This window comes from Aethalodelphis obliquidens, unplaced genomic scaffold (genome assembly GCF_003676395.1).
Source record: "Aethalodelphis obliquidens isolate GAN/ISIS:26980383/991018 unplaced genomic scaffold, ASM367639v1 scaffold8, whole genome shotgun sequence".
Taxonomy (NCBI): Eukaryota; Metazoa; Chordata; class Mammalia; order Artiodactyla; family Delphinidae; genus Aethalodelphis; species Aethalodelphis obliquidens.
Genome location: NW_020837952.1, coordinates 21,808,785 through 21,834,232, shown reverse-complemented (window position 1 = coordinate 21,834,232; position 25,448 = coordinate 21,808,785). Strand labels below are relative to the sequence as shown.

At 35.5% G+C, this 25,448-nt stretch overlaps 1 long non-coding RNA gene across 1 annotated transcript in view; it reads right to left on the bottom strand.

The window, feature by feature from the left end:
- The window catches only part of LOC113620763 (uncharacterized), a 77,196-nt gene that overhangs the window by 5,148 nt on the left and 46,600 nt on the right, over positions 1-25,448 (bottom strand). The window contains exon 2 of the long non-coding RNA XR_003432902.1: positions 23,107-23,219. This is a non-coding gene — a long non-coding RNA (uncharacterized LOC113620763). The remainder of the gene's footprint in view (positions 1-23,106; positions 23,220-25,448) is intronic.

Here is a 25,448-nt window from a genome sequence, read left to right as displayed (position 1 = left end):
TCTAAATTAAATATAGTTCTTAACCCCAAATTATTTTAACGCCTATTCTTTAAATTGTTATACTACCAGTTGTATCAAAAGAAAATAAGCACAGGAGATACATTATTTTTCCCTTGTCTCTTTCATAGAAGCTGAAAATTTTGTTGTGTGGTATCATTGAAACCACTTTTTTTTTTCACTACTGTTACTTGCAAAGAATTTACTTCTCAGAAAAACCCCAGAGAATTGTATCTTCTCATATAACACTGTGGATCCAGCTTATTTTGTCTTTAACTGAAGTATACATTAAGTGCAGCAGAGAATTGTCTCACTATCATTAACAGATATTAAAGTGAATTTTCTCAGTATTACAGAAGGAGAGAAAGTTGCATTACTTGTTAATATATTGGCATAATCCCTAATTAAAAAGACCTAGGAATTATCATTATGTTTTGAAAATGATAAATTAAGAAAAAAGTTTTTCCCCATATAAACTTACATACTTATTAAAATATCTCAGGTTATCCCGGTTGTGCAAATATGGTTCATTTATTGTGCACCTATGGCTTACACTGTGCCTAGGGGAGTTCTAAGAAGATGGAGTTCCAAAGAAAATCACAATTTCCTGTAATCTGAACTCTGCTCAGAGTGCCCCCTACCATACCCAGCCCATATTCCTTGCAGGTCTCTTTGTTGATAGCTCTATTCTGGGAACAGGCCCTGTACCTAATTTCTTTTAGGCAGTTAGGGGGAATTAAGGTTAAAGTTTCTCCTGAGTCTTTTGGGCCTTGATTGTTTTCAGCTCAAAATAATCCTCATGCCAAAGAGACCCATTTTGGGGTGGCAAATCCTACTCCCTTATACAACACATTACCAGTTTGAATTACATCTGATCCTGCAGTTGGGAAGGCTCGCTCTCATTTGCAACTGGCCTCTCACTTGTACTGGGAAAGGTTTTAGATTATCAAGTCCTACATTTCACATCTCAGGGATTGGATCCCCATTTTTTAAATCATTACATATTTGTTACTAAAACAAAGATGGCTATTTTTTCCCACTGGCTGAAGGATTAAAACTGCAAAAGAGACCCCAGAAGTCAGACCTGCCCATTTGTCAATGAACCCACACAGTAGTTTAAAAAAATTATCTATTTAAATTGATTTATCAGTTTGAAGGTGGAGCCCAATGTGACAAGTCAAAACAAGTAATGACCAGTCTGGATAAATGAAGAGAAGCTTAGAGAACTATCATAAATTAAACTATCATAAAATTAAAGGAGAAAACATTCCAGCATTTGGAAATGATTTTTAAACCTTATGATTTAAAATTGAAAAAGGGAATGGCTCTTGCTAGAAACTTGACTGGGTAAAAGAATAAATATCTTAGAGTACAGATGAAAAATACAAAGAAGTGAATAACTGAAAATGAAAGGGATTTAAGCATAATTATAATGGTTTATAGTTTCCTTTCATCTAAATGGACGATATTGTTATTGAACACTTCAATTTAAGGGCCAAGTACGGATTTTCTAAGCAGGAGAGACTATAGAAATATAATGATAGCATGGCACTCAAAAATTCTAAATGATTCAAACGAAGCCCAGGGATTGAGAGTTGGACTGCTATGTAGTGTTTTAAGTGTTATTGTTGAAGTATGAGGATATCATAGTATAGTATGGTATAGTATACCATAGTATGGTATAGTATAGTTTGTAAGGACAAATATACCATACTGATGATAGTCAGGGAATACTTTTTATGAAGCAAAGCTAAATCCTGAATGGGGAAAGCAACATAACCAAGTAAAGTGGTGATATTTACTTGGGAGCAAGACCCAAATAGAAGTAGTTTTTAAAACTCCCCAGGGGATTCAAATACAGCCAAGTTTGACAAGGTACTACTATCACTTAGTGGAGAAGAGTCAAAATGTATAGCGAGAAATAGATCCTCCTAAATAATTTTAGAATGCCCTTTACTTCATTGAAAATCCTGGATGTGAACCATCTAATTAGAATCTCCATAAGTTCAAATTACTGTAGGTATTCTAATTCAATACAATTATTAAAAAAAATAATCTAAATATAGCATACTCTCGGAAAATATTGTTTGCCCCTAAAAATATTTCTTCTTTCAATTATTTTTTTAAAAATGACCCTTGATACATGAAGTTTGTTTTATTTGACCTTTGTCTGGTTTTCAACTTTTTCACTGGCTAAGTTTTAATTAAATTGAAATGAAATTTTCAGAAGCACACTTGATCCAAATTCAAATGACAAAACAAAACTATAGTTTTTAGTTATCCTCTCAGTAGTGACAAATAAACAATAATAAAAATAAATTATAACCTCAAAACACTAAGCACCACCCAAACAGAATGCGTTCCAACTGTAACAATAACAGGTATGCTCTGTATAGGTATGTACCTGATAAAATATAGCCTTTGCAAAGATAGTGCATTAGGCTTGCCAGAATTGCATTTTTCTGAGCGAGGCCTTCTTGATTCTTTTAAATGAAGTGGGACAATAGTCTCAGAACAACTAAATATAGAAAAAAAAAACCCACAGGATTTTTACTCTCTATTTACTGTCAATATTCATATTTTGCCTACACTCTTTTCAGTCTGTGCTGCAGCATTGTTGTGAATGTCTAAGAATTCTTAGATCTTTTAACTCTTATCACACATTTGGACACAGAAGGCTCTGACCACAATTTACAGAACAGCTTTGAGGACTAGACTGAGAGACAATTTCACAGGATGAATTGTAACTTATTTTGGCTTTGGCAGATCAGTTTCTGTTCTCTATTTGAAGCATTAAAAATAAATAAGCATAATTTCTGGACAAAGAGTACTCACAGGGGTTTTACAAACAGTATATTTTCTTCCTTTATTGCACTGTATGTCTTACATTAGGAATGAACACAAAAGTCTTGACATAATTTGATAGTCACGATTTATTAATTTATTTTTTCTTTCTAAAACAAAAGATAAGTACAATGAATTCTTCAGTGGAAATCAGGTGCATACAGAAATTTAGCCAAAGGTAACATTATTGGACATAACATTGTGGGTATGGAAATAGAAAGTTGTAGTGCCAAATACTTTGAATCCTCTTTAATTAACATTATAATCAAAACTATAATGAGAAGTAAGAAGCAGAGGATAATGTTAACACGGTGCTTTTGAGAATGTATAAGAGGGGAGCCAGTCATTAATCCTCTTCTGTATCAAAAAAGAACCTGAAAAATATTTACAAATCAGGTACCATAAAGACACAACAAATAAGTAGTTTAGCCAGGGTGTTGACGTGCTGAGGACACTGTTTAAAAAAGAATTATGCATACTGTATCCCCTGTGATGGTAAAATTGAGCTTTGGCATGCTATAAATAGAAAGGTGGGATTGCACAGTGGGTGAGAGCACATGACCACTGGAGCCAGATGAATTGGGCAAAAACCCAGCTCTACCACCAACCAGTTTCATGACTTTGAAGCAAGTTAGTTGATTTATTTATGCCCTAGTTCCCTCATCTATAAAATGGAAGTAAAATGGAATAAAAACACCTGCCTCAGAGGATTGATGATGATAAAGTATTTAGAACAGAGCCTGCCCAGTGTAAGCAGTATGTAAAGGATTGTTTTACTATTTTTTAATTGCTGAAAAATGTGAAAAGTTCTGTATATTCTCCTTTAACTACAAAAAGTCAATAGTTATTTGGGTGGAATTAAGTCTTACCCTTGAGGTTAGGATAGCTTCTAAGCTTGTTTTACATGTTTGTTGCAGGGAATTGTGTTACACTCACCTTAAGAATGTGTAGAAAATTATGATTGATAAATTACATTTGTTGCAGGAAATTGAATTTCCTTGTGTAAATTGTAAAGTACACACCAGCATTATTGTGATGAACTTTCTGTCTATGACCTCTAAAACACCCCTTTCTATTTGTCACAATATTTTTCCTGTTTATCAGAATGCATCATATTTTGTCTTGACAATCTTAGCTATGTACCCAGTGGAAAAATAAACTGATTGTAACCTACTGAGTCCTAAAATAAATGTGAAGCATGTTTTTTTCAACATGAAGAAATAAAGATGAATATAACTTGGTTTTGCTGCTAATAAGCTTATCTTTAACCTAAGATTTAATCCGCACTACTACTACTACTTATGTTTAGCCATGACCCTGATAGGGATAAAGGGATCATACATCTCAATTTATACCTGTTTTTCCTGGCATAATTAATATGTCCCCTTCTGCATATTTCAAAGTTTTCCCAGTTTGGATAATAAATTATATGGTCACCCTCAATGATGGATACTACCTACCCAAAGCCTCTTTCAGTAAAATGTGGTTCAGGAATTGGACATTAAGATAATGGACATGGTTGATCTAAGATAATGACTGATTTAGCAAGAGGCCAAGTGTTGTCATCTGATGAGATCCAGGAATATGGCCCCCATCATAATGATCTGTCCCTGCACTGATGCCTGAACTCCACCATAGAGATTTATTTCTGCTGCCTATTTAAGACAGGAAGAGAGATAGAGAGAGAGGGAGAGAGACAGACAGAGAGACAGAGAGAGATCACTTTTATGGTATTCCAGCCAAAAATTCATAATCAGAATCTAATATGAGGAAACCTCAGAAAAGGCCAGTTTGAGGAAAGTTCTATAAAATAATTAGCCTATAGTCTTTAAAAAGACATTATTGGGCTTCCCTGGTGGCGCAGTGCTTGAACGTCCCTGGTTGGCAATACTTCACATGTGTTGTTACATTTCATTGTTGGGATACATATTAAGTGTGTTCCTGTACGATTCCAATGGGAAGAGACACCTAGAAGCTTATATCTGGCTTCTCCTAGACTTTGTCCTATGTGCCTTTTCCTTTTGCAGATTTTAGTAAGTATCTTTTCACTGTATTAAACTATAACCATGAATATAATAGCTTTCCTGCATCCTGTGAATACTTCTAGAATCATCAAGTTTGAAAGTGGCCTTGAAAACCCCCGACACAGTTCCTATATTGGAAAAAATTGCTATGAAGAACATTACTAGAATGATTATTGAAACTGGAATATGGGTTGAAAATTAGATAGAAATATATCAGTGTTAAAATTTCTGAATTGATTACTGTGTGCAAGAGATTATCTTTGTTATTAGCAAATGCACGTTGAAGTATAATGGGGCCATGGGGCAAGATGACCACAACCTACTCTCAAATGCTTTTTTTTTTTTTTGTATATGCATAAGTAGAGAGAAGAAGAAAACAAATATGTCAAATATTAAGAATTGACAGATTTGAGTAGAAGGCATATGGGCATTCTTTGTATGATTCTTGCAATTTTTCTGTAAGTTTCAAATTATGTCAAAATACCAAGTTAAAAACCTCTGCAAAGGATTATATATATACATACATATGTGTGTCTATGTGTTTAATCTTCATTTATAATTTAATGTGAATTCACTATCTGAGCTTTCTAAATATTACCCAAGGACTGCATTTAATAAGTAACTAGAAGGTAGAGAAAAAGTTCAATCATTTAACAGACAATTAAATGATTGGGCAGCTGGATGTTGACCTTAAGGTGGAAGTTGTCACTAAAAAGAGAAACAGAAGGATTGAATAGAGATGTCAGTTGTCAGAATGGATATGTGGTCTCTGATAAGGTGGGCCAAAGATAAATTGGCAGACCCTGGGATGGAAGCAAAGATTTGCAGGCTAAGTTGGCGAAGACAATGGTGACTATCCAGTTTTCAGTTAAGCATGGGTTTCAGAGACTATGATGACAGTGATCCAGATATGCAGATTGGTGGTGTTGGAAAGTCTAGGATGGGATACAGAAAAGGTTTCCAGACAGGTGGCAAAACGTAGGTATAGGGAGTCAGGGAACAGGCAATTTCTAAGGGATCCAGACTAAGTCGTAAGTATCATACAAATTTGGAAGAAATTACCAGACATCCAATGGTGGTGAAAGTTAAAAAAAAAAAAGAAAGAAAGAAAAGAAGAAAGGGACTCCAGGCTTCAGAAATATTGGTAAGAAGAGAGAACAGTATTAGGACCTAGGTACCAATTGATGGGATAGATGGAAAGGAACCTAATCAATTCAGTAATTAAGTTTATTGAGGTACAGAAACCCAACAGAATTGATAATATGAAATGCTGAACAATCAACTGTTGGCCTAGAGCTTTTTAAATAGAGGTTCCCAGCTGCTGAGAAGGGACAGAGTTTGCAGGTGGGAATTAAGTGGTCCCAGCTGGGAAATTTGGAGGACTTGAAGAAGAGAGTGCCAAGCAGTCACTGCAATTAGTTTTTCCAAAAAAAAATTTCTATGACTGCCAAATTAAAGAGGTGCTAAAGAGGAATATGGAAGAAAAATGCATTTGGGATTCATACAGATCTGCATGTAAAACTTGTCTCTCCCACTTACTGCCTATGTGAACTTTATCAAACCTCATAATAGTATCTAATTCAGAGGACTAATTTTAGAAATAAAATAAATGAAGCAAATATGTAAGCTTTTGGTCCAGTGCTTGGCACAAAGATTGCACTTAGTAAATGATAGATTTAATTATTATGGGTGGAACAAGAGATTGCATAATATTCTCTCTCTTGCTGCCAATTGGTAAGTGACAGAGGTAGACATACTCGGATTCCTAGCTTCATTGGCCAATATTTAAAACAAAAATGAAACAAAACAAAACAAAATAACCAACAGGTAAAATAAAAGTCTTCTTGTGATACAAAAGCTCTGCATAGTGGTAGCCTGCTTCTGAAGTTTGCTTTCCCAATGAGAGATGGGTGTACACATAATGTTGACTTTAAGGTCTACCAGGTGGACTGAGAGTTAAAGTTGGCTGGTGTCTCAACTGTTGTGGGAAAACTTAAATGTAAATGAGATCTTACATTCTGCAAATTTGAGGCCCACATACTGCTGGGAGGAAAACATTAAGCCATATGATAATGAAACTATATTGAAGCCTCCAGTTGCAAATGCCAAAGAATGTCATTCATATTTACACTGGGCCTAGAATCTCACCCAGCTGGGAATCTGACAGAAATATGAATTATATATAATTGAAATATGTAAACTGTGGACTGAAAGTGAGAGCGTAGAAAAATTATTACAAAATTAATTCCACCACAATTATATCACCAAGTAAACAAGGTTTTTTTTTTAAATATTAGCACTTTATTTTCTTGTTCCATTTCTACAACTCTTTATTTTCATAATTGTCTATTTGTAGTCGTACAGAAAATAATCTATTAAAGCTGGAAAATATTTCTGTGTGGATAATTTACTTTTGTTCACTTTATCTCATTTGATTTTTGTAGCAACTCTTTGAGTTGTGAAGGGCATATGATATTCCCATTTTGTAGCTAAAAACCTGAAGTTCAGAGAGTTCATAAGAATTGCCCAAGGTCACACAGCAGATAAGCCAAATCTGGAATTGCAATTTCTCACTCCAAAAGAAGCATGGTTTCTAATTCATTATTCTAAAAAAATTTCTAACAGCTCAAGGCAACATTCCTAGGATGACCTAGCCCTCCTTAAGTGCTTGCCTAAGGAAACTCAAGGCTGTCAAAGGAATTTACTGTTTGTTTCAGCCCACACCAGAAGATAAGGCCCCATCTCCCAGTCTCTATGGAGGGTAGGAATCTAATTTAGATAAATGCCAGTTAGCACATGGGTTTCACAGGGACCAACATGCCCTTCCTACATTTTGTAATTTTTCACTTGCCTGACTTTTCTGAGACTCCACTCATCCCCTTCCCCATTTCTTCATCCTCCCTTTATAATAACCAGTCTTCTCTATAAAGGTCGAAGTTGACGTCAGTTCACACTGGACAGACTGTTCCCTACTGCAGTAGTGTCATGCTGATTAAAATCTATCCTTATCACTCTAACTAGTGTTCAACTTCCTTCATCTTTGACAATAACCCCTAGATTGAGAAGAATTAAAAGCTTTAAATATATAAGCATACCTTGTTTTATTGCACTTGGCTTTATCGTGATTCAGATACTGCTTTTTTTTTACAAACTGAAGGTTTATGACAACCCTGCATCAAGCAAGTCTATTGGCACCATTTTTCCAACAGCATTTGCTCACTTTGTGTCTGTGTCACATTTTGTTAATTATTACAATATTTCATTAATATTATATTTGTTATGGTGATCCGTGATCAGTGATCTTTGATGTTGCTACTATGACTTGTTCAAGGCTCAGATGATGGTTAGCGTTTTTAGCAGTAAGGTATTTCTTAATTAAGATAGAAAGCAAAAAATTCATGTGTCTCGCTTTAGTGCAATATTCACTTTATTGCTGTGGTCTGGAACCTAACCGGAGATATCTTTGAAGTATGTCTGTATTAAGTGTTGGTAAGGATAGAATCCAGTGAAAACACTTCTACACTGCTGGAGGACTATAATTTGTACTATAAATTGGACAGTTTTCAACAGGTAGTAAAGCTGAGAGTTCTTACCCTGTGACTCAGCATTTCTTTTCCTGTCCTTTACAGACTTCCTTACCAGGATAGTTACCTAGAAAATACTGTTGCACACAAGCATCAGGATGCTTGCATAAGAATACTACAAGTGGGGCTTCCTGGTGGCGCAGTGGTTGAGAGTCTGCCTGCCGATGCAGGGGACACGGGTTCGTGCCCCGGTCCAGGAAGATCCCACATGCCGCAGGGTGGCTGGGCCCATGAGCCATGGCCGCTGGGCCTGTGCGTCTTTAGCCTGTGCTCTGCAGCGGGAGAGGCCACGACAGTGAGAGGCCTGCGTACCGCAAAAAAAAAAAAAAAAAAAGGATACTACATGTGGGAAACATCTAGATACAAACTAGATGCATAAAAACAGAGGGAGAGACAAAACATGTCCAGTGCATTCATAATATTCATACAATGGAATATTTTATAATAATAAAAGTAAATGAACCACAGCTGCATTTATCAATATTTGTGACTCTCACAAGTATAATATTGAGCAAAAATTTAGAGAATTCATGCAATATACCATTTGTATAAATTTTAAATTAGTCGCCAAAAGAACAATAATAATAATAATATAAAGTATATAAAGAAAATAGAGGAATGGCAAGAGGAAAAAAAAGGAAAAATATTCAGGATGCTGGTCCCTTCAGGGCAGGAGGAGGAATCCAAGAAGAGATATATCTTAACCTGGGTGGTAGATACAGTAGTCTATTATGATATGTTTTATAAAGTGTATAATTATATATGTGTATGCTCAAAATGAAGTTAAAGTCATAGGTCATAAATTTTAAAAATCATGACCTAATATTCATAAACTATGAAAATGGGATATTTCTTATATACTTGTTTTTAAACTAAAGTCCATACCCCAACACATCAGTTCTGAGCTCTCAGCAAGTTCACAAAATCTTTGTAGTAAGCAAAGTCTCCCCCTCCACCCACCCATCCTCGTTGAAGAATGAATGTTTATTCTCTGGAAAAATTGAACTTCAGGAGAGATTATGGACACAGGCAGAGAATCTTGCTGAAAGCAGGATGATTTAACAAAAATGTGTATACTGCACCAAGAGAGTCTGACTCTGAGAACAGAGGTAACTAGGAGTTCATTGTCCCCTCATTCCCCTTGTCCTTCATCCCAACTCCTGACTGGCAGACCTGAAGATTCATTTAAAGAAAAACTGAACAGTATAAGAACACACCTTACTAACAAACCCTTTCAGGAAATAAAAAGATCACTAGATGACCCTACAAGAGTTTGCTATAGTGGCTTACTCTTAAGTATGAGGGAACAGCCAAGTACTTTCAGACCATGAAGAAATTCTCTAATATTAATAAATGAGATTTTTAGAAAAAGAAAGACACTCAAAGGAATTGAAGAATACAAAAGTACTGAGGTTGGGCAGGGGGAATGTTGATCTAAGCTTATTTTTTCATATATTTTTTTCATAAAGTAAAAGGTAAAAATAAAAGGTAGAAATATTGGAATATATATATATATATATACACACACACACACACTGCAATATATATATGTTCCAATATTTCTACCTTGTATTTGGGGATTAAAAAAAAAGACTTTGGCATTTAAAGAGAATTTAATAAGTTTTATCATTCATTATTTTAAATCTTATTCATTCTACTGATGAAATTTATTATATGATTATATTAGGAAATTTTAATACCTTTATATACTAACAAATTTAGATTTATTTTAGATTATTTTGTATCGTTTAATACCTTTACTATCCTTCTTGTCATTCATTGATTTTCAGATTTCAAATTCATATTTGTCTATTACTAAGAATTTTGATTCCTCTTTTGTACAGGCTGTGTCTTCTTACATCATGATGATGTACTTTTTTTTTTTTTTGTAAATTTTCTTTAGTTTCTTAATAGTAAATAATTTTCAGGGCTTTCATTTCCTCTATGTCTCCAAGGTGCTGTTTCCTTCCTTTGCCTTGTAGTAATTCTTCCTAGGCCTGTTGTTTATTTTTGGCTCTATATTTGTCCTTCATATTCTCAGCAAGGCAGAGATTCAGCTAAGCTCGGCATGTTCTGTTATTCAGGTTGTTCAGATGGATTTCTGTTCCAGTAGTTCTTTCTTTTTTTTTTTCACAGTAGGCTTGTTTCATTTCTGTGTAAGACTTGCAGCTGGACAGCATGTTGATAATCACGTGTGACCAAGTATGCCTTAATGTCCTTCTCAGGTTGGCTAACCTTTAAACACGCTTCTTCCTGACTCTTGGTTCCTGACGTCCCTTTTCTTACAGCATTTACTTTAGAAAGCTTGTAATTTTAAATCTCTTCTCTGCCCCTTGGAGAAACAATTGTTTTTAAAGGCCTCTTGCCCATTTTACAACCCAAGAATGTCTTTCTTAAGGACCTGGGAGCCATCTCTTTGAAATGTAATAATCAAGAAAGATAGCTCCCTACTTCCTGAGAGGCACCTTGCTCACAGTTGGAAAAGTACCTCCTGTCATGAAAACATGACAAAGTTTACTTTTCCTTAGAACAAGGCCAGTTTAGCAAACACAGGTGGCCTGTGATTCCACTGCCCCCACTCCCCTCAGTTCTTAATATTCACCAGCCCTTTGGTGCATTGGAGTTGAGCTCAGGACTCTCTCCCTTATAGCAATAATCTGGAATAAAGCTTCGCTTGCCTGCATATCTTTGGTATGATTTTTGCTTCGACATGTGTTATGACTCAGTTGTCCTAAGCTTTCATGTAGGAAGGTTATGCTGACTTCAGAAGAGATGGTCACTAACTATACAGAGCTATGTACCTAACTAAAACAGAGCTATACACAAGAAGTATTTGAAAAAAAAACAACCCCAGTAGACATGGCTCCCAGGCTTTTATTTCTTGTTTTACTTTCCTATGTTTGTTTCTTTTACTTTTGGCCTGTTTATCCTCAGGATGAAATGCAGCTCTCCACTTTTGTCTCCCTTATCATATAATCTCTGAGTAGATGCAGAAAGAAGTATTAAGTTAGTGGGAGAAGAATTCTCTAACTTCCCCCTAAAGCTTCAGCTGTACAGTAAAGAGATTAAAAAAAAAATCTCAATTTTCTTTTCTTCTTTTTATTCCTTTTTAAATTTTTAATTTCATAAAGCATCTCTAAAGAGAGGAGTTGCTGCATATGCTTAGTCTCTAGGACATTCAAACATGGGGATTAACACACATCAATTTATTCCCTGCTGTTCTAAGTACGTGGGACACTTCTTACAAATTAAGAGAACTGAAAATGCTCTTGAGAGGTCTGATTTATACTTATATTTAAATCAAAGAAAGCTGGAATATTTCAAAGAGAGAAGTAGAATTGTAGTGGTTCCTGGCTAGGAACAGGAGATCATTTCGGATACCATTATAATTATACCAGTGAGTTAATAAAGGCTTTAACTAAAGATTGGAAATGTAGCTGAATATAATAAGATAGTTTCAAGAGGCTTTCGGAGATAGATTTGGCATGAATCTGTGATTATGTTTGGTGGATGAGGAAGAAGGGGGGAATAATTATGTCTAAACTTTCTATGTTGGGTCATGGTAGATGATCATGAACAAAACAGGAGTCCGTATGTGGTATATTGGAAAGATAATTTGTTTCTAATCTTGGATCTGCCTCAACAAATTGTATGACCTTATGAAAGTCTATTAAAACCTGGAGTCTCCAATTCTTCATCCCGTTTATCTTGATATTCCTTTTCAGCAGTAAATATCTAGTGTTCTTAAGGTAAATCAATCACCTTCATATTGAATGATCTCTTTCAGATCGTTAACAGGCACTTATATCAAGCATCTGTTGTGGTTGTTATATAACACTGAGAATTAAGAGAGATACAGAGTAAAGACAGTATATGTATAAAGACAATGGAAGAATAACCTGCACAATGCATTTATAAATTAATAAAGCAATATTATTTAAATTCTAGTATTTATGTTATAAGAAGGTTAATACTATGGAAGTTTAATCATTGCAGGAAAAATTAATAAAGAAGTCATCTTCTGCATAAAAATTACCGTGTAACACACAAAAAGACCGCTTCAAAGTTGCCAATTGCAAAGAGATTATTTAAGAACTGAGATACAGAGAATAACAATGACAACATATTTTTTAAGTTTAGTGTCTGGTAAAGGAAGGCCACGTTTTAATTCAGACATGTCCGATTCCAAAACGCATGCACTTTAATCTATATCCTTGTTAGATCTTAGCATTACATAACCTATTTTCAGTAATGAAAGATTGTTGCTTTCTTACTTGAAGCATAAAAAATACATTGGCCCTAATCTAAAAATAATGTGCAACAACTATTTCAGATGAACTAATATATTACTTCAAGATATTGTCTTGTCATGAAAGGTTTTGAAACAAATATTAGAAAAAAAACCCCCAAAACTCCAGTTGAAATGTATAAGAACTGAGTTATGCTGCCATCTAGTGGTCATTTGGTTGCTGACATTCCTTGAGTACCAAAATAAATAAATAAAAAAATCAAGGGAATTAAAGATTTGTATATGTGCAAAAGGTAGGCTAATAAAGCTAATAAATAGGCCAATGTAGATTTATATAGTTAATTCCATACAAGTTGAGATGAGGGTAAAAATATAAAATAATCGTGAAATAAAAATATTAGTGAAAAATTTTATTATTCTAAAAATTTTTCTTCTTAAAAGCAGAAACTGCATTAGTTTACATAGAAACTTAAGTCCTTCAGTAGAGTTTCCACACATTTCATTTTATGGATTCTAGGGTTGTTGTTTTTTTTGTCTTATTACTTAAAGTACATATTCTTTATAACTTACATGTAGTCCCAGTTTAGAGAGATTATATTTTAGGGAGACATATCTTTCCACCTAAGCTGGAAGTGAGAATAAGAGATAAAGACAGTTGGATAAAGAGAGGTGATCTCAAGAATGTCACGGGCAGAGGAGGAAGCAGCATGGAAAGTGGAGAACAAAGATTTGTTCTTAAGGTCAATTGTGCTCAGTGTTTTAAGGAGCTCAATAATTGCTGGGGAAACTTTAAGAAAACATTCAATGGTAACCAAGTAGCGGAGGTCTCAAAGCATTTTACACAGTTTGGCATATTACACAAAATAAATATACAGGGTTTTAATTCCAAACAATCATATCTGGAAAAACTCTAGGAATATTAGATATTGATTCTCATTTATGTGTGTCTCTTAGATGAAGATAAAGGTCTATAGACTTAAAGGCTTGAGAGTAAAGAGTACTAAGGACAGAGAAAAAAAGATTCTACATTCTAAAATGCATTCATTTACTTGTTCAGAGAGTTGAAATCACTTAGATAACATATGAGATGCTAAACCATGTGTTAGGTAGTGTTACATACTAAATTCTCCCAGCTCTTAAAAAATTTATAATTAAATGACAGAGAAACACACCTATAAATGATTGAATATGCTAAACGTGGAGCACATAAACAGAAGACAACTTTTTTTTTTCTCTTATCATTGTGCACACACACACTCTGCTGCATCTCTCTTCCCAATTTATTGGGGACATTTTTGGCAAATCATGACTCTCTGGTAATATGGGGGTATTAGAATAGCTTCATTGTTGGGTTTAAAAGTTTACCTCAAGATATAAACTAATCGAGGTTAAAACCTTACTATCTCATTTATTCCAGCAGTGGAGCAAAGATAAATTGAAAAATTGAGTCTGTCATCAGACAAGAAAGATGTGTTTGAATAAATAAATCTTTGTACAATAAAATTCTACAAAATATATATTAAAAGGAAAACAACAGAATGGGAGAATTATGTCACCAATATTACTGTGAAGAGCTTATTTTTATTTATTTATTTATTTTTGGCTGTGTTGGGTCTTCGTTGCTGCATGCAGGCGTTCTCTAGTTGCCGCGAGCGGGGGCTACTCCATTGTGGTGCATGGGCTTCTCATTGCGGTGGCTTCTCTTGTTGCGGAGCATGGGCTCTAGGCGCACAGGCTTCAGTAGTTGTGGCACACAGGCTCAATAGTTGTGGCTCACAGACTCCAGAACGCAGGCTCAGTAGTGGTGGTGCACGGGCTTAGCTGCTTCATGGCATGTGGGATCTTCCCGGACCAGGGCTCGAACCCGTGTCCCCTGCATTGGCAGGAGGATTCTTAACCACTGTGCCACCAGGGAAGTCCCTGTGAAGAGCTTATTAACAAAATTATTAAAATTGGTAGAACTGTGTAATAAACAGGTCTAGATGCTCCTCCCAGAAGCGAGCAAAGACGTGGCCAGCTGGTACTCAGGGCCGCCAGGAGCCGTGGTCTGGCCTGGAGAGAGCCTTGGACCCATAATGAGTCAGAGTCCACACATCCCAGTTACCTAATGAGCCCACATCTGTTCCTTCACATGTAAAATGCATATAATTATACCTGCTTTGCAGGATTCTTACAAGGATAAATTAGAGGGCCTGTCACTATTGTGAGCATTCAAGAAATGGGATTATTATTATCATCAGAGGGTAAAAATGCACACCATTACTGGCAATTAAAGAAATGAAAATTATGACAATTTAAAGGTAACATGACATATCCATTGAAGTAGCAAAAAGATGTCCAACTTCAGAAAAGGACTTGAACAAGAATATTCATAGCAGATCCATCCACAATTTCTAAATCCTGGAATGAGCCCAGGTAACCATCAGTGGATAAACAAATTGTGACACATTCACACAGTGGAACATTTCCCAGCAACAAAAAGAATGACTCGCTGATACGTGCAAGAATGTGGATGAAGAGCAAAATCCTCATGCAGAGTGAAAGAAGCCTTACCCAAACGATTTCCTACTGGATGATTCCATTTTTATGGAATTCTGAAACTCTAGAAAAAACTGATCTGTGGTAGAAAAAATCAAAATAGTGGTTGCTTTTGGAGGTGTGGGTCAGGGATTGACTAGGAGGGGGCATGAGGGAATTTTCTGGACTATGGGAATGTTCTGTATCATGACATGGTACAGCAATTTTTTTAAATTAAACACTTCCAGCTAATTCTACATACAGGGATTGCAAGAAAACATAAATAAAAAGAAACATTTGGAGAAGAGGGATTGGCCACCACTCTACTGAATAGACCTCTGAGGTCCAGTACAGTAGCCACAACCAAACATGTCTGCTGAGCATTAGAATGTGGCTTGTCCGATGTGATATGAGTGCAAAATACATGCTGGATTTTGTACAAAAGTAAGATATCTCTGCAATATCATTTGTAAAGATTACAGTTTGAAATATATCCATATACAGTTTGAAATATACAGTTTGAAATATAACTGACTTCATTTTAAGATTCCTGGAATGAGTGGATAAAGTTAGTATTAAGAAAAGATACAAAATGGTTTACAGGTTCAATGTAATCTCTATCAAAATGCCATTTTTTTACAGAAATAGAAGAAAACAATCTTAAAATTCATAAGAAACTACAGAAGACCCTGAATAGCCAAATCAGTTTTGAACAAGAAGAATAAAGCTGAATAAAACTTCCACGTTTCAAAATATGTTACAAAGCCACAGTAATCAAAACAGTATGGTACTAGCATAAAAGTAGACATATAAGCCAATGGAATAGGATAGAAAGACCAGAGATAAACCCATGTATATATGGCCAACTAATCTTTGACAAGGGTGCTAAGAATACACAACAGGGAAAAGATAGTTCCTTCAATGAAAGGTGCTGGGAAAACTGGATATACACATGCAAAAGAATAAAATTGGACCCTTATCTTACAACATACACAAAATTGCCTCAAAATATATTAAATATTTAAATGTAAATCATGAAACAATGAAATTCAAGAAGAAAACTGGGAAAAAGCTTCTTGACGTTGGTCTTGGCAATGATTTCTTAGATATGACACCAAAAGCTGAGGTAACAAAAGCAAATACAGACAAAAGGGATTACATCAAACAAAAAAAGCTTCTGCACAGCAAAGAAAACAAAGCAAAAAGGTGACCTACAGAATGGAAGAAAATAGTTGTAAACTGTACACCTGATAAAGGGCTAATATCCAAAATATATAAGAAACTCTTAGAACTTAGTAACAAAAAATAAATACTCTGATTTAAAAATGGGCAAGGAACTGAATAGACATTTCTCCAAAGAAGACATACAAATGGTCAACAGTTACATGAAATAATGCTCAACATCACCAATCATCAGAGAACTGCAAATCAAAACCACAATGAAATATCACCTCACACAGGTTAGGATGGCTATCATGAACACACACACACACACACACAATAACAAATGTTGGTGAGGATGTGGAGAAAAGAGAACACTTATGCACTGTTGGTGGGAATGTAAAATGGTACAGCCACTATGGAAAGCAGTACAGAAGTTCCTCAAAAAATTGAAAATAGAACTACCATATGATCCAGGAATCCCACTTTTGGGTATGTACAATGGAATTGAAATCAGGATCTCAAAGAGATATCTACACTCCCATGTTCATTGCAGGTTAGTCCCAACAGCCACATGGAAGCAAACTAAATGCCCATCAATAGATAAGTGGATAAAGAAAATGTGTTATATACATGCAATGGAGTATCACTCAGTCTTAAAAAAGAAGCTGTATGACAACAGGAAGAAACTTAAAGGACATTACACTAAGTAAAAGAAGCCATGATTCTTCCTGCATGATTCCACTTATATGAGGTATCTAAAACAGTCAGACTCAGAATAGTGATTGCCAAGGGCTGGCAGGAGGGGAAATGGGGAGTTGTAGTTCAACAGATGTAAAACGTTCCAGTTGTTTACAATAAATAAATCCTAGAGATCTACCGTACAGCACAGTGCCTACAATTAACAGTACTATATTATAAATCTAAATATTTGCTAAAAGAGTAGATCTATGTTAATAGTCTTATCACAAAATATAACATATAAATAAATACAATAATAGTAATAATAGTAAAAATAAAGTGGGCAGGCAGAAACTTGGAAGGGATGGATATGTTTATTGCAAAGATAGTGGTGATGATTTCATGAATGTATAAGTTATCCCTAAATCATGACGTTGAATACATTAAATACAGACAGCTTTTTGTGTATCAATTTATACCTCAGTAAAGTGGCTAATAAAAAGATAAAAGAAAAAAATATATATATAAGTCATTTAAAGGAAAAAAAGAAAATGTTGACTTTTGCAAAAGAAAAAGCAAGAAACAATATTTCACTCTTGAGTTATATAAGTTTCACTATAAATGAAGTCAGCCTTCAGTACCTTAATATAATCAGAAGAAAAATGTTGTATTTAAAGTCAATTGATTTCAGAATAAAACTTCCACAAGAAGGATAAAGGCAAAGTATTATTGAATCTCAGGCAAGTCTTTATTTATAAATACAATTTCTCAAATATGTTTTCATCCAATTTGGTCACAGCTTCTGGGAAGTTATTTGGTGACATATGTCTGTGCTTGCAAAGCTACTGGAAAAGTGGAAACAGAGCTGCTTTTTCTAAAGCTGCTAAAATGATATAGACACACAGGAGAAAGGAACCAATTATTTACTTTCTCTAAAGGTTAAACTACCAATCTGGAGATAATAACAAGTTTTGTGGGTATTGGTAACATTTTTCATCATATGTTTCCATGCATGATTTATCCTCCCTATTTTCCTTCAATAAGGTGAATTGCTTTTCTGATGAGGGGTCATTAGGTAACACTTGCACAGGTTATAATAAAATGTCTAATGATTAGAACTAATGTGCCAGCTGAATACAGTCAATATAAGCAGACATTATTAGCTGAAAAGAGAAAATGGCTTGAATATCTAGATGCCTTTTATGTTATCTATAGCATCATGAAAATCTGCTTAAAATGCAAAACAGATCCATTTGACAGAGTTTGGTTTTAGGTTTAGACGAGAGGAAATGCCTGCCCGTTCACTTCCCAGAAGGTGTACTGGACATCAGTCAGCTCAGATCAGGGACTTGGTTGGTTTGGGGCAAGATGATAGATATTATTTGGAGATTGATTTTAGAAGGATACATTCTTCTTAAGAGAGGGGACCAAATTATATTCACCTTTCTTTTCTTCATGTATATACTTACACATCCTTTGTCATTCAGATATATTTATTTTTACATAAATTAATATAAAACGCCTGGATAACTCACTTGATACAGTAAGGGCTTTTGGAATAACTAACAATCATTATTATTCTGAGAGATTTAACATGGAAGAAGAAGTTTGGTGTGAATTATTAGTATGATCATTTTTATTGTGAGAATTATTATACTATGTAGCTTTTTGTGGTGGGCATCTTTTTAAATTTATAACCACTTAGCCTTTGATCCTCTGACCCTATCTGGAGAATTCCTTACTTTAAAGATATTGGTAGAGGGGAAATAAATACCCTCCTTCTATAGAAACTAAAAATGCTAGCTACTCCTGATCTAACCTCTCCCCACCACTGACATTGACTCAGTAGCTTGTAAACAAGCAATTCCCTTTCTTAGCTAGTGAGGATAGTAGTAAATTATGAAAGGTGACATTTATGGAAACAGAAGTGTCCAATGCTTGAAGAAATGTTCTTCAACATACCAGTTCTGCAGAGTGGTTTTATGCATTGTCCCTGGTGATTAATTCAAAAATTGGTTCTTTGGTCTTTCCAATGATTCCTTTTTTTTTTTTTTTGCGGTACGCGGGCCTCTCACTGTTGTGGCCTCTCCCGTTGCGGAGCACAGGCTCCGGACGCGCAGGCTCAGCGGCCATGGCTCACGGGCCTAGCCGCTCCTCGGCATGTGGGATCTTCCCGGACCGGCGCACGAACCCGTGTCCCCTGTATCGGCAGGCGGACTCTCAACCACTGCGCCACCAGGGAAGCCCCCAATGATTCTTTTAATAAAGTTATTTTCTTCCTTTTTAGATAGAGCCAGTTTCTGTTAATTGAATAAAAACCCTGATCTGTTCCATTGCATAATTGCATTTCACTGTGACTTCCCTTCCTTTGGAATTTGTAGAGAATATGACCTATATGTGTCTTTATTTCTCTATTTAATCATAAACTGCTTGATCATGGGGCTCTTATGTTATATATTCTTTGTATCATTCATAGTATTTAGCAAAATGCCATCTTTCAGATGCTTGAATGAAATTGAGGTTACATAGAAAAAGCATAGACTTGAGAAATACTCAAAATGAACACTACTCTGCTAAAATCTTACCTTGCCTAAGCCACAGTATATGCCTGGGTCACAGATTCTTCACATATAAAAACAGTCAGATAAGGTTTATGGTTCTAGAAATCTATGTCTATATTATATGTCTTAGCTTGTTCTGTTCAGTAGCTCTTGAAGTTAAGGACCCTTTAATAACTTCAGGAGCAGGTATGCCTAAAATAGATGCACAGCCCAAATTTAATTCATGTTTCTTTGTTGTTTTTCTGCCTGTAAACTGAGGATTGACTACACATGTGCCAAAATAACCTCAGCTTAGGGGAAGAGAGTTAATTAGACTGTTGTCACCTCCCTTTATTATCTGGGTCCCTCCAGATTTTCCTGAGACTGAGAAGCTCAACAATTATAGCAGCTTAGTATCCTCTGGATCTTACTTTCCTATAATTATTTATGTCTCCAATCCCCAGTTGCCACTCCCCAGCTGCTTCTTTGTTCTTCTTTCTGCTTGGGGACAAAATGGGTGACAGGCATATCCAGACTTCCCCTCTTGGTATATCAGCATCTATCACTAATGAATAGTGTCACTCTTTCTTGCTAAGCCTGCATACGTTTGGCAAATATTCAGAACAACACTCCAGGACGTCAGTACTAATCAGGGCTGGCACAGTTTGGTGCAGACACTTATATTAACTCTCTCACTACTCACTTCAATGCCTTTGGGGCTTGCTTTCGTGAACAACAGAGGCTGGGAGCCCACAAGCTGCATTTTCCAAACATCCTTTTAACTGGGGTTCAGGCATGGGAATTAGGTTCTGCTAAGCAGATGGGCCTGCATGAAATGTGGATGAGGAAATAAACAGCATGAAGTAGCTGTTGCATGTGGGTCTCCCGTGGCAGCTGTGGTAGAGTTTCCAGTTCCTACTGTAGGGGCAATGGCATGTTTTTCCATTGGAATAGCCTCATGGTATGATTGGGCATTTTTCCTGGATATGTTGTCCTTCATGTATCTCTCCCAGAAATGAAGTGCCCAGACTGAAAGGCCATCCTAACAATTCTGTTATGTGATTTCCACTAACCACTGCCTTAGTGAATAAACCAGCTAGATTAATTTCAATTGTCTGACACTAAGAACTATGACCTATACAAAGTTGAAATGTACTTTTTATCTCTGTCAATTAATAATGTGTTTGTAAGAGAACATGCAACAAACAGTGGTTTAAACGTGGGGCTTATTTTGCACATGGTGCTCAAGGATGTCAACCAGAAACTATCTTCAGCATGTAATTTTCTACTGCATTGTTGTAAGATGCATCCCTATTTAGTCTGCACACCAGGTAGGAGGGAAGGGTGGATCAAAGCTTTCTTCTAACATTCTTTCATTTGAGAAACGATGTCATACCCAGGGACTACTGTTGACATTTCAGTGGCTAGAACTGTGTGACATGCCCTCCCTAAAGCATAGAGGCTGGTATTTCATTATTCTATTTTTATAAGAGACAGGCAAGGAAGTGGAGATCAGAAATTGTGTTGAGGGAGACATATTACAGTGTTTGCCACACCATCATTGCTTTAGTTGCTGTTGTCATCTAAGACTCCTCTGATAAGCTCTTACCAAAGCCTCCTCACATATTTAGATGAAATAGTTAGTTATCAACTGGATGAAATTAAACATACCAAAAGGCTCATCTGTTCAAAAGTGACTGCCCCCAAATCTTGTCATCAAATGTAAATTTTCTACTTCTGGAGTCACATATTTGGATTACGATATTTGCCAACCAGAGAACATATGCTAGACTGCCTATGTATTATTCAGTGATAGCAACTCAAAAACCCATCACCACTCATTATCTTGTTACTACAGACAAGATTATTAAATGGACAGGGATATTTTCATGCAAAACAGAGCAGAATGGAAGCTTTATGAGAAAGGTAGGCCTGAGTAGACCATAAGGCAGCATGAGCAATTGGATAACAGGGATGACAAAGTAAACTAAAGAGGAAAACAAGTACAACTAAGCTTCTCCTACACAGATCTGATGAGATTGACATCTTTCTGTTCATTTCTTCTACCTGAAATCCGTAGGAGCAGCACTTCACTTCCATATAATCATACTAAGACGTAACCAGTTACCGGCTACTCCAATTATGAAGGACCAAAGTCCCACATCCTAAACCTTTTTGCTATGTCTTAATATTCTTGAGGTCTGGCTTAAGTTTATGTTCAATATTCCAATTCTATAATTCTGTGGTATTTGCTGCTTATTTAAAGATATGAATTAAAAATGTAGACCTACAGACCCCTGCATTTAATTTCTACAGAAATTTTTGTTTTGACTTCCATAAAATATTAAAATTTAGTAGAGAAATATTGATTTCAAGTTTCATTTTTTAAAAGATTTATAATTTACTAGGACCAAATTGGATGATTTGTACTTAATGTTTATTCATATAAATCAACATGTAATCACCCTCCTCACTTAGCAATGACAAAATAAATAATAAAATTGGTATCTACCAACTTAGTCATTGCTAGAACCAATTTTTAATTTGAATTTGTTTTTTTTCTTAGTGATTCATGCACAATTAATCATTCTTGAATTGCTCAATCCTAAAAAGGTTTGACAAATGTTGCACATAGAAACAGGTTTGTTTTCCAAATTGCATTTTCTGCACTACTTTTTCATTACTCAGAATATTTGCATAAAAATAGTATCAAATTAAACAGGTTGCCAATTTCATTTTAGTGGATCTGAAATGCTCTTGAAATTATTACAAGTCAACAAAATGTAAACTTGCTTGCTTTAGCATATACATATTGAACAGCAAACACGTCCAACTTTCTTCCCAGTGATACCTCTGTTAAATTATGCTTTATTCTACTACTCCATAAAAGAACCATAAAATATTGCTTAAAAACTACCTCAACTAACTTTTAAGTTAGTTTCTGCAAGTGCAAAACAGAAGCATTTGATTTCATGAAGCTTAAAGTGAACTTCTAGTACATTTAGGCCACTCCATCTCTCTGAGCATCACTGTGCAAAATCATTTTCAGGTTAAGTATAAGCTTTGCAAAGAGTAGTCACCTGAAAACATAATAAGAATGTAACCAAGATTGTTTTTATAGCTTCCATTTTAAAATTTCTTCAGTCCTATAATTTTTCATTTGGTTTTCTATATAGCGGCCATTAACGCTTCAGGATTGTCTCTGAACGATGCTTATTTATTCTTGTTAATATGTTATCATTCTATTTCTTTATCCATTTTCAGCCACCAAATATTCAGGCTAATGGAGACTGAAATGTGTTGGGAAGCTATTTTTCTCAATTTGCTTATGAGGTAGATTTTACTTTTGAAGTATTAACCATTTTTCCCATTTTACTATCATTCTTATTAAAATAGTTACCGATATTGTAGTAAAAATGACAGACTGCTTAACTTTAGGATTTTTAATGGAGAAATAAAAATTTAGTCACATTATATTCTCGAAGTTTCAACTTCTAAGTTCAACTTACATTTTTTCCTTCTCCATTGTCATCATCGCAGCTTTAGTCACCTAAAGCCTGGGTTTTGCAGCCTCCTTTCTGCTTCTTTTAAAACCTCCAATTTCTCTCCTCTCCAATAGGATCTGCACAAAATTTACAAAATTATCTTATTAAAAACAGTTCTATTACTCTGACTAAAATCTATAAAAACCCTACTTATTTCCTGCCATATCTATTGTAAAATAATAGTTTCCCTGGTTTTTATCCACCTCTCCGTATTTTCCCTGCTAAGGTATAGGTCTGATATGGATGTGCTGGTGATTCCTTAATTTTTTAAAACTCGTCTGTTATTTTTTATTTTCATTTTTCAAGGTCAGAAACATTATATCACAAAGTTATCTTGATTATGAAAATATTTTCAATTCCTTACCCTTTCATTTATTCCTTTCACAGGTATTGATTTCTCCAAGTATTTCTGACTTCAGGTAACAAACACTGCTTTTCTATTTTTTTCAGATTTATTAAGATATAATTGACAAATAACATTGTATAAGTTCAAGGTGCACAATGTGATGATGATACATGTATATATTGTGAATGTTTACCACAGTGAGGTTAGTTAACACATCCTTAACCTCACGTAATTACCATTTTGTGTTGTTGTCCTCATGGTGAGAACATTAAAGTTTTATTCTCATAGCAACTTTCAAGTATACAGGGTTGTTAACTAAAGCCACCATGCTGAACCTTAGATCCTGAAACTTACTCATCTTATAATGGAAAGTTTGTAAACTTTGACCAACATCTCCCCATTCTCCCCCACCTTCAGTCCCTGGCAACCACCATTCTAACTTCATGTCCATGAGTTCAATGTTTTTAGATTCCACATATATGTGAGATCACACAGGATTTGGCTTTCTCTATTTGACTTAATTCACTGAACATAATGCCCTCAAGACCATCTGTGTTGTCACAAATAGCAGATTTACTTCTTTGTTATGGCTGAATAATGATAATAATAAGAAGAAGAAGGATGAATTTAGGTAGATGGATAGATAGATGTCACATTTTCTTTCATCCTTTGACAGACACTTAAGTTGTTTCCATGTCTTGGCTATTGTGAATAATGCTGCAATGAACATTGGAGTGCAGATATCTCTTTGAGATAGTGATTTCATTTCCTTTGACTACATACTTAGAAGTAGGATTACTGGATCATATGGTAGTTCTAGTCTTAGTTTTTTGAGGAACCTCCATACTGTTTTCCATAGTGGCTGCCCCAGTTCACATTCCCACCAACAGTGCACGAGGGTTCCCTTTTCTCCACATCCTCACCAACACTGGTCATTTGTTGTCTTTTTGATAATTGCCATTTAACAGGTGTGAGGTGATACTTCATCGTGGTTTTGATTTGTGTTTCCCTGATGATTAGTGATGTTGAACATCTTTTCAAGTACTTCTTGGCCATTTATATGTTTTCTTTGAAGAAATGTATATTCAGGTCTTCTGACAATTTTTAAATCAAATTGTTTGCATTTTTGCTGTTGAGTTGTAAGAGTTTCGTTTATATTTTGGATATTAACTCTTTATCAGACACATGGTTTGCAAAAATTTTCTCCCATTCCACTGGTTGCCTTTTCATTTTGTTGATTTCTTTGTGTGTGTGTGTGTGTGTGTGTGTGTGTGTGTGTGTGCGCAAAAACTTGTTATTTTGATGTAGTCTCACTTGTTGAATTTTGCTTTTGTTGCTTTTGCTTTTGTTGATATAGTCAAAACATCATTGCCAAGACAAATGTCGAGGAGCTTTTTTCAATGTTTGCTTCCAGGAGTTTTACAGGTTCAAGTCTTACATTTAAGTCTTTAATCCATTTGGAGTTAATTTTTATGAATGCTGTAAGATAACTGTCCAGTTTCATTCTTTTGATGTGAATATCCAATTTTTCTAACACCATTATTGAAGCGGCTGTCCTCTCCCTACTGAGTATTCTTGGCTCCTTGTCAAATATTAGGTGAACATATATGTGAGGATTTATTTTGGGACTCTCAGTCCTGTTCCATTGGTTTATGTGTCCGGGAGCATATTTTGACCCTGGATATGGTGGTACAGGTGCGTGTGGCAGCTCTCAGTCCAGGTGTCAAGATGTCAGCTCACAGCACTAGGATCCACAGCATTGACATGCATGGTCCTTTGTGAGCACTGTGAGTCGCCCCACAGTGGCTACTATGGCTGTTGGACTCTCAGCAGCACCTCATAATCTAGCAGCTACAGACCAGAGCAGGCAGGGGTAGTGGCCAGAACCAGTGCTATGCACATATTTGGCTGCAGAGCCAGCTCCAGATGCCTTTGTAGTGGCAGAGGCCTGTAGCAGGCA